The sequence below is a fragment of the Thermobia domestica genome, chromosome 10 (assembly GCF_964235325.1).
Source record: "Thermobia domestica chromosome 10, izTheDome1.hap1.1, whole genome shotgun sequence".
Classification (NCBI taxonomy): Eukaryota; Metazoa; Arthropoda; class Insecta; order Zygentoma; family Lepismatidae; genus Thermobia; species Thermobia domestica.
In genome coordinates this window covers 193,645,544-193,660,407 of record NC_137463.1, presented here as the reverse complement: position 1 = coordinate 193,660,407, position 14,864 = coordinate 193,645,544, and positions in this window count along the sequence as shown.

Sequence of the window (14,864 nt, the reverse complement as noted above, 5' to 3'; positions counted from 1 at the left end):
TATTGTCCACTAGTACACAAACAAATTCCAGGTATGTCTTAAATTATAATCCACCTTGGCATATTATCTCAGCCCTGATGCTGTCAACAGAGCTATCTTGCTTATGGATACACTGCGCATGAAGTGCTCCAGGGTAGTGACGACATTAAGTGACGTCATGTCCTGTTGCTCTGGTTGTGTCAACTTAAGAACTCCCCTGCTCGGTGAGCCTCCCAGCAGTGGTGCTAACCACAATTTCTTTATCGAACAATATTTTTTTTCAACTTTGAAAACTATCATATATTCTGTGCAAGGAAAATGAATTAATTATAAATTATAATTTTTGAAAGTAAATGGGTAGGCCCGGCCTCAGGGCCTCTTACGGCCCTTCGCCACTGGAATCAACTCATCTTCAACCTAACAGTAAAGTAATTTTTAAGTGTTGACTTTCTGTGCACATCACGGAATCGATATTTGGAGAAAAAAAGTCGTGATGAGCACAGCTTTAGCGGGAAGTAGAAGCACAAGCTCGAAATCTGAATTGAGATATTTTAAATATTTGGCCTTCGATTTGACCTTGATGTGAGAAATCGGGACCAGCAACAATCCATTTCTTATTTGATAGGCTATCTAGATTTTCTTAAAAAAAAAAAATAATAATAATAATAATAATAATAATAATAATAATAATAATAATAATAATAATAATAATAATAAAATGTCCGGTTTAACTGATAATTTTAGTGGTTTTCACAAGACTGAAGTAGGTTTCTTTTCGCAACCTGTATGTATTAATGCAAAGTGGAAGCTTTCAATATGAGTGGAAAAATTAACATATGCTTGTGATCATGGCTATGGCTCGAGCCGAATTATTAACTAAATAAACCTTAGAGAGCTACGGGGACAAGAGTGAGTACAACATTAAAACACGTTCAGAAAGGTTTAGTGGGATGTGTGTATGTCAGACAATATATATGTGCATAGTTATTGTCGGTAGATTTATTAAATTAATAAATCTCTTATTTATTACAGATGTCACACACACACACACACACACACACATATATATATATATATATATATATATATATATATATATATATATATATATATATATATATATATATATATATATATATGGGAGTAAGGCATTTATTGTCTCATTTTGAAATTTGAACCTTCAGACTATGTCCTTTGGCCTAATTTTATCCCCCCCCAATATAGATTATCTAATTCGCACACTGGTTGTCAGTGTAACAGTAATCATAAAATGTACTTTTCTGATTCACTGATAAGAAAAGCGGCATCACAGAGCATCCAATTGGAAATGACTTATCTAGATGGTAATTAAGTCCATGGTCTATGGAACCCGAAGACTCAATGCCGAATTCACAAAAGCTCTTCATCCTGACTTCTGTCCTTAGCCAACTGGATTCAGTTTTCACTTTGAACTTATTTCTGCGTGATCCATCGTAATATTGCCCTCCCATCTGCATCGAAGCCTTCCTAATGGTCGTTTTCCGATTGGATTTATATGTAATACTGTATTATCAACATATTGATAACTGTTGCAGGATTTGTATAGTGATAATACGATGCCACGTACGCAAGTGTTTGAGTGGCACAAACGCGCTAGTGAAGGACGCGAAAACGTTGTTGATGTTGAAAGACCAGGTCGTCCTGACACGGCAACAACAGAAAAAAATGTTGGCAAAGTGACTGATATTGTCCGGAAAAATCGCAGGTTCAGCACGTGAATTCTATCACACATAGTGAGCATCAATAACAAGTCTGTCCACGCAATTGTACACGACCATTTGAACAAGTGCAAAGTTCGCGCTAAAAGTTTTACAAAGAACCCTCACACTTGAGCAGGACTTTCGGAAGCACGTGTTCACTGACACAATGCAACGTCTGGAAGCAGAACTGGACTTGTGAATGAAGATTTTCATTGGTGACGAGACATGAATCTTTCAGTTTGATCCTAAAACGAAAAGACAATCCATGCACTGAAAAATTCCCTCATCACCGCGAATAAAAAAGGCTTTCAAAAGGATTAGCTCCCAAGTGCGTACATTCCCAGATCCGTACATGTCAAAATCCTTCCAAGATCCGTAAAAGTGCCATGGACAATATGACATATTTTGACATTGATAAAAGATTTCCCACTTCCGTACATATTTAATAACTGACACTGTTTCTGTACCTTTTTAATAAAGTTTGAACAGAGGAGGATATGGAAAATTGCATGCTCATGGAAATACGAAAAGATAATAATAATAATATGAATAATACATGTTTCCCTTACTTCTTTTTTGGAAAGTAGTAACAAGAGCAGAACTGGCACTGACGTAAAATGGTCAACTTCTCGCGTTAATTGAAATTTGACCAATGTATTCTCGAAATGTATTTATGTGAATTCACAAATCACATACATATGTCGACTCGTATAATGAGCTTTCATCGAACAAGTATCTGGATCTTCTATGATCTTGGTCCATCTGCACAGGAAGTTTACCGTTGTTACCATCAATGTCATTCTTATCAATATATACACGATTTATAGTTTATGACAATTTATGAATATATGAAAGTGCAACCAAACATCTAACATCTTTTGAAACATCAAAATTATCCTTTTTTTTTTTTTTTTTTTTTGTCGAGCTGCACATATACTTTATTTCTTCTTTTACCTTGCAAGCTGAGATACTTTCCGTCGCAACCATGATGACTTGTCCTGGCTTCTCGCTTGAAAAATCGGACTAATTCGTTGACATGAGGATGTTGCTTGTTTAGCAGACTATTTAATCTATTATTCCAACCCTCTGCAGGATTATTTGTTCTATGGCGTTTCTCATGATAGTTACACATGCTTATTGGGACTATAGAATTTTCTAGCTACTGATCAACGAAATAGTCATAGAATTGCTCAAACTTAGAGGATGATAGGGTGTCTTCTTAAATACACAGCGACCATTGTCGACCATTTCTAACGGAAGAAAACACAAATTTGCACGTGAAGTATTGTATCATCATTGCTTTTGTAATCTGTAACCAAGCCCAAATCCTCTAGGCTATCTTATGCCAAAGACACTAGTTAAAGTAAAAATTGTATCCACTTATGGTAGATGAAAGGGAAATTGTTTTAAAAGGATTTATTAGTGCTTCCTCGAAGTCTATCATAACTTCAAGATTCCAATGCGGTAATTCCTTCTTTATTAGAAAAAAAAAAACTTCCATATATATATATATATGCTTTCTCTTGTTCGGGAGAGGGACAAAAACCACTGGAATCACATTAGTTTCCTCCACTGAACTTCCAATATCTGCATGAATTACAAAGATTTGGGAGAAAAGTTTGCTGCAACCCTTAAACGTGCCACCAATAAAGTAGGTCGTGCAAGTTCGTAGAACCTCTCCTCCTTTTCTGCTAGCAAACGCTATTATCCTACGTGCCACCAATAAAGTAGGTCGTGCAAGTTCGTAGAACCTCTCCTCCATTTCTGCTAGCAAACGCTATTATCCTTTCCTCTTCTCCATCGTCAAATAGCAAGAAATTGGAACTTTCATCCATCTTTAGAAGGCTATCTGATAAAACTATACCTTTGGCGGGTGACCAATTAGTTGCTGATTCTGTTACTCTGTGTTTCTCGATATAGAGAACTTTTGACAGAAGTGAACGAAAGCACTTTCGTTAACAATTCAAAACTCTGCCTGTATAAATCAGCAGTTTCTTCCCTGTATATTTTTGAAACAGGTACACCTTCTTCACGAACACGTTTCTTGGCAGTGTATAGTGATACCTTTGCTTCAGTCAAAATTGTTATCACACGTACAAACATAATTATATTACACCAAGAACATTTTCACTCTATGTCTGCGTTCGGCCTCGACACAATTTCTTTCTTTCGTTAATGCATGACCAACTTCATACATTTTCCTTATTACTTCTATGTAACCTATATTGATATCCTCACCATATATAACTGATGGTTTTCTTTTACTTGTCTTGATAATCTCGAACGAACGATGTTTGCCCATCCTTTTTGGGAACTCACAATACGCTGAAAGTAAAGAATAATAATAATTTTAATGACGGAATCACTCTCCTTCTCAATTTGGTAAACCTGTTTGGTTCTTCAGGTTCAGGCAGGCACATAGCTAGGAATTCGTGAAGGAAGGGGGGGAGTCCGTGATATGAAATACTGTGGTCATCACACAAGGGGCTGCATCATTCTAAACTATTTTACTGGAACATATATTGGTTCGTTTAGCCAGGATTTCGTAACGGGGGTGGGGGGCGTGACATGAAATTCTGAAAGCCCAGTAGCTTGATCAATCTAACTACTTTACTATCAACACACATTGGTTTGTTAGGACAATAAAATAAGGATATCTTGGTAAGTATTTTAATAACAAACTAAGAAGAAATCTCGAGTAAAAAAAAAAAAAAAATGAAAAAGATTTTACAATATTTACGTCCTTTCTCTGTGTATTCAAATATAACAACTTTCCTTTCATTATGATCTCGCCTATTATAAAAACTACATATTCACTATTATAAAAAGTACTTCAATAATGTAAAAAGTATTTGAATAATGTCTTGTAAAATATTTTACAATATCTGCGTTCCTTTCTCTGTTGAATCAACTGTTAAAACTTTTTCCACATAAATTTTTGCTTTTATTATTCCGTCAACTACTGTCCGTTCGAAATGACAGGTCAAAAGAGCAGTAGAAAATTGTTTTTGAAATAACATGTTTGATACTGTAAGGATGCGATGACCAAAAATTATGATTAAAAATGTCCACGCTGTTACTCAACGGCACTATGCATTCGGAAGCTTGAAATCTCCCTGACTAGTAGCAGATATTCTGAGAATTCTGTAACTTTTCTAGAAATTTCAAATTCCCTGACTCTTCCAGAATATCTTGCTCACCTCGCCACCATGTATTGCAAGTTATACAAATCTCCTCATAAGAAAGAGTAACCAAAAGCTTCTTGTAGTTTTTAATTTTTTTTATTTTTAACGCTGATCCTTCTTTTTCTCATTTCATTTTGTTTCATCCTTCCTTAATTTTTTTTTCATTTCTGGTCTCGAATTGGCAGGGGGTCCGAACCCCCCGGACCCCCCACCCTTGGCTACGTGCCTGGACTAGGGGACCATTTAATTTTTTTTTTCAGCTGTTAGGCTTTTCGGAAGTGGAGACCCTAAATATACAAGCATTTATTAAAATATAGTTCAAATAGTTGATATGCTTATTATTTACCTGAAGCCAAATTGTAGTTTTTTTTTTTATTTCTTGTTACTGTTGCACGAACAGTTGTGTAAGCCGAATGCTGAGTGATGATATATATATATATATATATATATATATATATATATATATATATATATATATATATATATATATATGTGTGTGTGTGTGTGTGTGTGTGTGTGTTCGACGCCTAGAAACCATATAATTGGTCTGCTAGGCAGTTTGCAAAATGAAATCTATTCTAAGGTTCTTATTTGCAGTCCCCTCTTAGGGAGCTGCTATTAATAGGCCTATTTGTAATTATTATCTTGTTTATTATTCTTGTATATTGTATTCTTAGTTAATAGATTTAGAAAGAAAACCCGACCGGGTAAATTATTATTACAGTACATATAATCCAGGGGCGGATCCAGGGGGGCGATCACCCCCCAGAAGAAGAAACTTTCTTATTTTATATCGTAAGACAGATCTAATTTGTAATTTCTAAAAGGAAAATAAAATAAATCAGAAAAGAGTAAAAAGGAAATAATCAAGAAACGCGATTATTCTAAATTTAATTTTCCATTGCATAGAAACGTTTACTTTTCGTGTCTCATGCAATTAGCTTTCAATAGTTCAACATGCAGAAGCAAACATGCAGATAGAGCAGAAAGCAAACATGCAGATAGAGCAGAAAAAAAAAACATACAACGAAACTGCAGACATAAGATGAAAACACACTGAAGAGAACGTTCTCATCACAAGCAATTGATTTGCTGAGATAGGGACGCCAGATCCTTCGAACAACGCCAAGCGAAGTTACAAATAGAAGCAACAACTTGTAACACTAAGCTTTTTACCTCGATATTTCAACCGCGCGACTTCTCTGTGTGCGAGATACTCCGATTTGTCTTAGTTTGTTATTAAAGCATATACGAATCTGAAGAAGAAAATACCTAAAATGAGAAAAGGACTGTCATAGACTTTTAGGGTATTTCAGATCCTTAGGAGACACCCTCGTGGTCCTCCCAAAAGAGGGAAAATCACCGAAAACTTCGCCCATACAGAAAAGAAGGGAGAGATGGTTGCCTAGCAGTCTACGATGCTGGAGTCCAGATTCCTAATTGGTCGCCGCCCAGAGCTAATCTCCAAGCAATTTAGATGCTTAATGGACTAAAAACCTTCCCACCTCATTTTTCGGACTAAGACAAGTGTCACTGAATAACCTTCAAGAACTGTGTATTAGTGATGTGTTAGTGTGAGTGTTAATACAGACTACAACAAACTGGAATGGATGGAACTAAATCCGTAAGTAGTACTCATTTATTGGCAAATCCGAGTCAGTTGCAGTTTCTATACATATACTCTCCGTTCTGCTCTCATATCTGAATGTTTCCTTTTAGGCTGTGTTGTTTCCAATCCAACACTAACCCAAAATTTTATCGGGAATTAAATTTCAAATTAGATTCGTTTTAAGAAACAAAGGCACTCGCATTAAAGCCTCACACATTGCCTTTGCTGTGAATGAATGTTTCCTTTCTACTCGCACATTTCCTCCTCGAAAACTGTGTACCTTTCATTCACCCAAAATGCTCTCCCTAATAATATAAAAATGAAGATACGTTCTAGGTTGCAGGTACGGAAACCTCACCTAGACAAGAACGTTCAATGTGCGCTGTGCCCTGAGACCAGGTAAGACTCAGGAGCATATGCAAACAACGATATATATAAATAAAACCCATCCCAAAGTTTGGACCCCTTAAAAGTAGCAGTATGACAACCCACCGCCCCCCCCCAAGAAGTCGGTCCTGGATCCGCCCCTGATATAATCTATATGTTTATTCTTGTCTTTGTATAATTTTGTTTTCTGTAGCTTGTTAACTAACAGCAGTTTCCTTCTTTTCGAAACAGGACTTTTTTTTTTTTTTTTAACAGTTCACTTAGGGAAGAGCAAGAAACGAACGATAATCTTACATTAAAAAAAAAATAAAAAAAATCGTTAATTTTAAAATATTTTAAACCAAGCGTCTGGCTGGTGACTGTTGGCTGTAACTCCTATATAAGAGCAGAAGAATCATAGGTGGGGGAGGATTCCAGCTCGACCGTCTAAAGAGGTAGATGGTTAGGGTTCTGTCGGACAAGGGACGAAATCTTTTTTCTGGAGTTCTTATTAATTTCTCGGCCGAAGAGGCGGCTGGAGAGTGACACGGTGCAGCAAGAGGGCTGTATCGCAGGGATGCATCAAATATAGTTGTAACATATTTTTCGGACCACAACTCTCTTAAGAGGAAGAGAGTCTGGGGAGCTACGGAGATTGTTGGTCTGTAAACTGTACCACACAGCAAGAGGGTTGTGTGAAGGGGGATGTGAATCAAGTCGCTGAACCGTTTTTTTAAACTGGCTTTTAGGGCCACGCCACTCCTTTAGAGGGAGGAGAGGCTAGGGGTTCAAATCCCGATTAACGTCTTACTAAGGGGGCGAAATTGAACTAATCTGATGCTTTAGTTAAAAATCGCGATTCTTTAGTAGTCCTCCGCCAATTTTCGGGGGATATGCGTGATAAATGGTTCTCTCCTGTAAAGGGCTAGATTCATTACTTCCAGATAAAATGATCCGAAAAGTTTTTTCTCTGTCTCTCTCTCTTAGTAAGAATAAAGATTTACTATAGGTTAATCCTTGGTGATTTTATTTTTATCTTCCCATAAAGGTGCTTAGAACTTTTTTGTTGTTGTTTGGGCGTGTTTTAAAGTTTGTTTAAATCCGATGTATCTATACCAATCTTAGTATATTGGATAGAGAGAGAGATACTTTGGGGGCTCGTTTTATTTACTTTCTGTTTAGTCAACTATGCTATTTCTCCTGGGTGCACACAGATGTTAAATGAGCCGCTTTTAATCTGTGGACACAAGTTCGGTTCTCGGGATGATTCCTTTAAACGAGGAATGGTGATTAGTAATTGGGGGACGAACTTTGGAGGTGACATATTGCCTGTGGTTCCTACTTGAAATGAAATCCTTAGATTCCATATCCCCCTCTGCTCAAAAACTAACACAAAAACAGTCACCTATTGAACCTATATAGAAGGGGGAATTCTTATCTCTCAAATGATGACATTTTCAACGGGAGCTAATGAAGGACCCAAGAAGATTTTGAGGGGGCCATCTCCAATTAATGAAAAATTTTATTCATATATATAATGTGTGTGTGTGTGTGTGTATTCAAGATGAATGTTTCCATCTTTGTTGTTCATGATTTTACTCTTTTGAAAACAGTGAAAATGTTAGAATTTAGTACCTCAAACAACTAAGATTCATTAATGCAGTTGATTTCTAATATAAGTAAATAGTTATTTAATCACGACGTTTAAAATATGTGTAGCTGGTTTACTTAAGTGGAAGCAAACCCACTTTTACAGGTAAAGAAAATAACTTATAGGTTCATGTCTCTACTTAAAGAGGATCTTTCTATTCGTGTGGGCAACAGCAAACTTACCCACAACTTGTTAAAGATCTAACGATTTAGCAATTTTCTTCTCAATATAAAGTAACACTAAGTTTTTCAACCTATCATGAGTCATTGAATTGCGTGTACAAGTCTTTAATCTTTTCAAAGAAGAGAGTGACCTTTCACATGTAGCACTAGAAACTGATATAGTCACAGAGATGATACCTAGCTTGTAGGTTTCTAGGAATGCGTTTTTGTAGACACAAAGAAGATCAACGAAATTCGTTAAGGAATCAGCTTTGGTTTTCTTCTCGTCTTCATACAACTTAATTGTATTTGGGAGGATTTTGAGTTCTCACTTTGTTTGCAGATCACTCCATAATGCTGGGCCATAGGCTCGACAGTGTTGTAATTTAAAAAAAGTTTTCACTTTTTGGATGTAGAGTGGTGATTGATCTGATGATTTTGCTACATGATCCAAAGCGTTTTTAAACCTCAGTGATTGCCTTATCAATAGTAGGCAGAAAAATGTCTGTTAGTATATCATCTTTAGAAAATTCATTTTCTGCCTCCAATGAAGGAAGAGATTCATCCAAAATGAATTTGTGATATTTCGATGGCGGATGTCTAGTTCGTTTCCACGAGGAACCTCTATATTCTATTAGTTTCCGGCTCTCTAATTCGAGACCATTTTCTTTGCACATCTCCAAACATTCTTGATAAATTTGTTCGAATATTGTTCGTTGAGAGTCATATTCACCAGAACTCATCTTCGACAGCGTTTGAACTAGTGTATCTACAAGAATCAAACCTTCTGACATGTCTGCATCTACTTGAGATAAGGCGAAACTCAAAGTTATAGCATGGCACCAGTAATCTAAATTTTAGCAGCCCGAAAACATTCCCTCGTGTACAGATCACACTAATTTTCCGGATGGAATGATGGAGGTAAATAAATATCAGAAGTTCCAGATTTGTTTTAATACCGCATGATAATATAATGTGTTGAAAACAGATTTTATGAAGAAAGAAAAAAAAGGAATAAATGGATATGATAATTTGTAAAAAAAAAAAAAAAAAAAGTGATGTTGGCCGCCATGTGCATAATTCTGATGCACAAATAGTGGGGTGCAAATTACCCCGAAATATGGCTTGGCGGCTAACGTATTAAGTGAATTATAAGAAAAAGCCTTGAAAAGTAATCAAGATGAACCATTAATATGTTTTTCCTTTGTTATAATAACTTGTCCTAAGAGACAACGAGGATAGAAACTAATGAAACTATAATTGCAAAAAAAAAAAAAAAAAAAATCATAAAGCACTTAATTTGAAACTAATGATTGATAAGATTTGGTAATATAATGGGGATTCAGGCTGGCAGAGGGGGAGAGTGAAAACGGAGGCAAGAGAGACGTTCTTTTTTTATTATTTAGCCATGTGCAAAGAGATTAACCTTGGACTTCGGGTGAGAAGTTACCATATACTCATGTGAGTTTCAATTGCTACCACTTGTAAAAGCTAAGAAAGACAGTCTGAGCATAGTTTTAGTTTCCTAGCGTAATTAGTTTTTGTGACAAGTAACTCGTATATGCAAATAGCATCGTTAATATCATCTTGTATGTTAGAATTGTCCTTGTGTAAATAAAATTGTAATTAAGCATTTCGAGGTAAAACAGGTTCTTTTGTTTACCTTCTACAAAGAAAAGATTAGAACTTACCTCTTATGCACAGATACGACAGCGTGGGATACTGTCGGTCAGTAAATTATATAATCTGAAGTCATCTACCACGCCTAACTAAATATAAATGATTAATCATTTTTATTAATCAATAAATAGTTGTTTGGTAGATAAACTGTAATAATAATAATAATAATAATAATAATAATAATAATAATAATAATAATAATAATAATAATAATAATAATAATACCAAACTATTTAATGGATGCTATGCATTTGTTCCATGTCGCCATAATCAATGGAAATTAATTACTTAGTGTACGAAGACTTCTTTGGTCCAACACAAGTGTAATGTTTTACTGCAGTGAATGTTATTTGTAAGCAAGCATATCATATTTTAGTATGACTTTCAACATTGAAGCGAATGAGAATGCCGACTGATTTTGTTATTTTTCTGGTTCTTTGTCAAAAACAAAGGAGATAACTAGATAAGAGACAGAGATTAAAATAAATGTCCAGGTGGTGAGGTCAATGCAAGCACTCCACAGATTTCCGTGAATTAGATCTTGCCGTACTACAAACTAAAACGAGTGAAACTATTTTATTCGGAACGCAGACTATTGCAACGGTATTCTGCAGTTCGTAAGTTTGTTGTCGAGAGATGTTTAGGAAGTAATTTCACTTGTAGCCACTGCCAACTTACCGTTTGTCGACCTATAGCACCATCACTCTGTGTGTGTGTGAAGGGGGAACACTAGGGGCCAAGAATATGGGCCTGGCCCCCCTTGGCCCTCCATTGGCTTCGCCACTGATATAAAATTTTAAAAAAATCTTCCTCTTCTGGGGGGGGCGATCGCCCCCTGGATCCACCACTGCTTGTACGTGACTGAAAAAGATTTTGATATGTACGGAAGTGGGAATGTAGGCAAGTGGAAGGACACCATGCAAAAGTAAATCGAAGTTAAGGTCATGCTCATTGTGTTCTTTGATATCAATGGCCGGTTCCTGATTGAAGGGTACCATCAGGTCAGACAGTGAATAAGCAGTATTATCAGCACATTCTCCCAGAGGTACTCTTTTTAAATGAGGAAGGCATTTCTAAAACAAGAAAGGGATTGCCAGCCATGTTATTATATGGGTATTTGTTTTCAATAATTTATTCTTCTTTATCCAAAGTTTATTTATTCCTCAATTTTTCAGAAATGGTCCAGTGCTAATTGAGAAAGGGCAAAGACCCACCATGCCTGGATTGAACACTTGATAACATATTTTAACAGGTATCGATGAAAACTCCAGGCTTACGGTAACCAAAAAAAAAAAAAAATAAAAAATAAAATAAAAATCTTAAAAATGGTGTCATTGGACTGAGACCAAGTTATTACTAGAAATCAGAACTGCTTCAAAATTCACAATGACTTGCAACCACTAGATGAAGGTTTTATACTATTTTTCATGTAGCCCATTCTTGTATATTATAGAGCTCCTCCGTGGCTAAGCGGTTAGCGTACGCGCCTTTGACGTGGGATACCCTGGTTCGATTCCCGGCGGGAGCTCATGCGGTTCGGATTCAACATTAATCAGTAGCTGCACGTCTAATATAGCTTCCCTGCTGAACGGGACGTTAAACACAAAGTCAACTCAACTCAACTCAACTCAACTCAACTCAACTCAACTCAACTCAACTCAACTCAACTCAACTCAACTCAACTCAACTCAACTCAACTCAACTCAACTCAACTCTTCTATATTATGTTAGTCATCAATACAATAATTTATTACTTTCTTATCACTGATATGTGATTTGCTTTATGCAACGCTGATCAAAGAAGGTATTTATTTATTGATTACTGAGCTGTTTACTTCTGAGACGTTTCCAAGAAGCAGTTATGTATCTCACAGATAGTAGTTTAAGCATAAACCAACCGTTACGCCGAATAACACTAAGTTTAATAGTTTTCTTTTTGGTTTTATATTTCAAGGATGAATAATGCAAATGATATTTTTTTAAGGTACAGTGTCAGGGAGTTGTAGGTTGTACTTTATTCATCAATTTTCATTTTTATTTTCAAAATTAGACGATTTGGTGTATGACTCCTAGCCCTAGCCATTAGAGGGTTACGCCCTCTCTTTCGCACAGAATTGTAGACATTGTTGTTTTAAATGATGTATGATGGTCTAAGTGCAGTTTTATAAACAAATAGTGCTGAAAAGTAACAAACAAAAAAGTATCAGGTGAGTTAATAAATATAAATATGGATACAAGAAAACAAAATACAAATCTAAATAGTGCAAGTATAAAGGGAACTGGTATAGAAGCAGAGTGTTGTGCTTTATGAAATAAACAGATGATGTAAAATAAAATACAGTGCCTACACGCCACAGTCACAAACATAGTGTTAAATAAACGAATGCAGTTTAGTTCTTCGTCTCCGGGCGACTCGAGACTGATGGCAACAAGGGGAAAGCCCAAAGTTAGTATTGAAATGAGACATTGTGCTAAAATGGAAATAAATGAGGAAGGTGATCAGGTATATGATATATATGAAAGATGTCGTGTTCTTCAGCTGGAGGATGTACGTTTTTGATATATAACGTGATAAGACTGTATGCAAATATTTATACAGTGCGTCAGTTTCGGCATCAATTTGTAAAGTATCAAGAAGTAATGGATGGGAGACTGGCAGGCGGGAGAATATGTATTTCAAACGAATGTCGGCAAGATGATGGATAAAGTGAGGAAAATTGATGTGTTCATAAGTCAGGAAGTTCGAATATGGTATTTTTGTACGCAGTTCTAATGGCATGTCGTTCTAGTATGGATAATCGGTCGTAGAACTTTGTTGCAGCATTGCACCAAGCAATGTGGCCAAAAGTTAAAATGGGCCTGAGGAACATTTTGTATGTATTAATTAAGAAAGGTGTGTGTAATCCCCAAGTGGTTCCTGTTAGACGCCGTAAAAGATTAGCCGTAAATTAGCCTTTTGCGTTATTTTCTCTAGATGAGCTTTCCAAGTTAATTTAGTCAAAAATCACTCCGCGATATGTAGCCGTAAGAGTTGGACGAAGTTGATGGTCTTGCAGAGTAACGTTAAGGTTCCGTGATTACGATGAACTTTCGAGCGGCGCGGAGGTAGAAAGACCAGTGCTTGCGTTTTGGCGACGTTTAAACGTAATAGCCATGTGTTACACCATTGCATAAAATGATTGAGACTTGACTGTAAACGTGTGCTGATCTGATGCATGGTCCTGCCCAGAGCTAGAAAGGCTGGGTCATCAGCGTATTGGAATAAGTACACATTCTGCATGGGTTGAGGTATATCGGAGGCGCACAGTATATAGAGGAATGGACTGAGCGCAGAACCCTGTGGAACACCAGAATAGGGAAAAATAGGGTGTGAGACAGCAGATCCAATGTAGACATATCCAATCCGATTAGTTAAAAAGGTAGATATGAAACGTAAATAACTGGTCGGAAGGTTTAATTTCTGCAACTTTCGAATGAACCAAACTTTGTTGAAAGCTTTTTCGAGATCCATTAAGACGAGACAAGATGGAAGGCTTTTGTTAAACGGGTCGGTGATCAGTGTTGACACACGAAGTAATTGGTCATTAATTAAAAATGCTGCCCTAAAACCTGCTTGATTTACGGGTAATAAATTATGTTCTTGGATATGTAGATAAAGCCTCTGTACCACGATTTTTTCAAACAGTTTACTACAGACTGTTGTGAGCTGTACAGAGCGATAAGAACTTACATCACCTGTCGGTTTATGGGGTTTGAGAAACATGTATATTTTGGAAATCTTCCAATCCAGTGGGTAAAAACCGGTGTAGAGAATAAAGTTGTAGACTGAAACAAGTAACGTGGGTAAAGAAAGCGGAGCCTCTTTTAATAGCCGATAGGAAATTCTATCAATACCGAGCGTGGTATTACGTTTCTTCTGAAGTGTACGTTGGAGTTCATGTGTAGTGATTGGTGATGTAAGAGGATCTTCATCATCAATTATGTGTGAAAGTGATGGTTGTAGAGCGGAAATAGTAGCCAAGTCTAAATGGTCATGAGAATAAGGTAATATTCTAGGCGTGAAAACTGACTGTAATTCTGTTGCAAAAGTGTTAGCCTTTTGTAGGTCAGTAAAGAGAGGGACACCATTGTCTAACAAAGGATACGAAATTTTGGTACTTCTGCCGGTGAGCCTGTGGAAAGATTTCCAATAACGTCATTTAGTTTATTACATGCACTGATCCAAGTTCGACGTTTATAGGCTATGAGATAATTAGTTACTGTGCGATGTCATCTCCGGTGATAACGAAGACACTCCTCGTTTCCGGTTTGTTTGTATCCTCGGAAATGTTGCCGTGATTTTTGTATTAAAGACAGATATTATGGAGGCAATTAAGGCTTAGAAGAATAAACTTTTTCCTCAGGGATGGTTTGTTGAGCACTGGTATGTAAGATCTCTGTGATGTGATTGACTGTGGAATACATTTCTTGTTCAAAAGTTGGTGGATGAAGAGT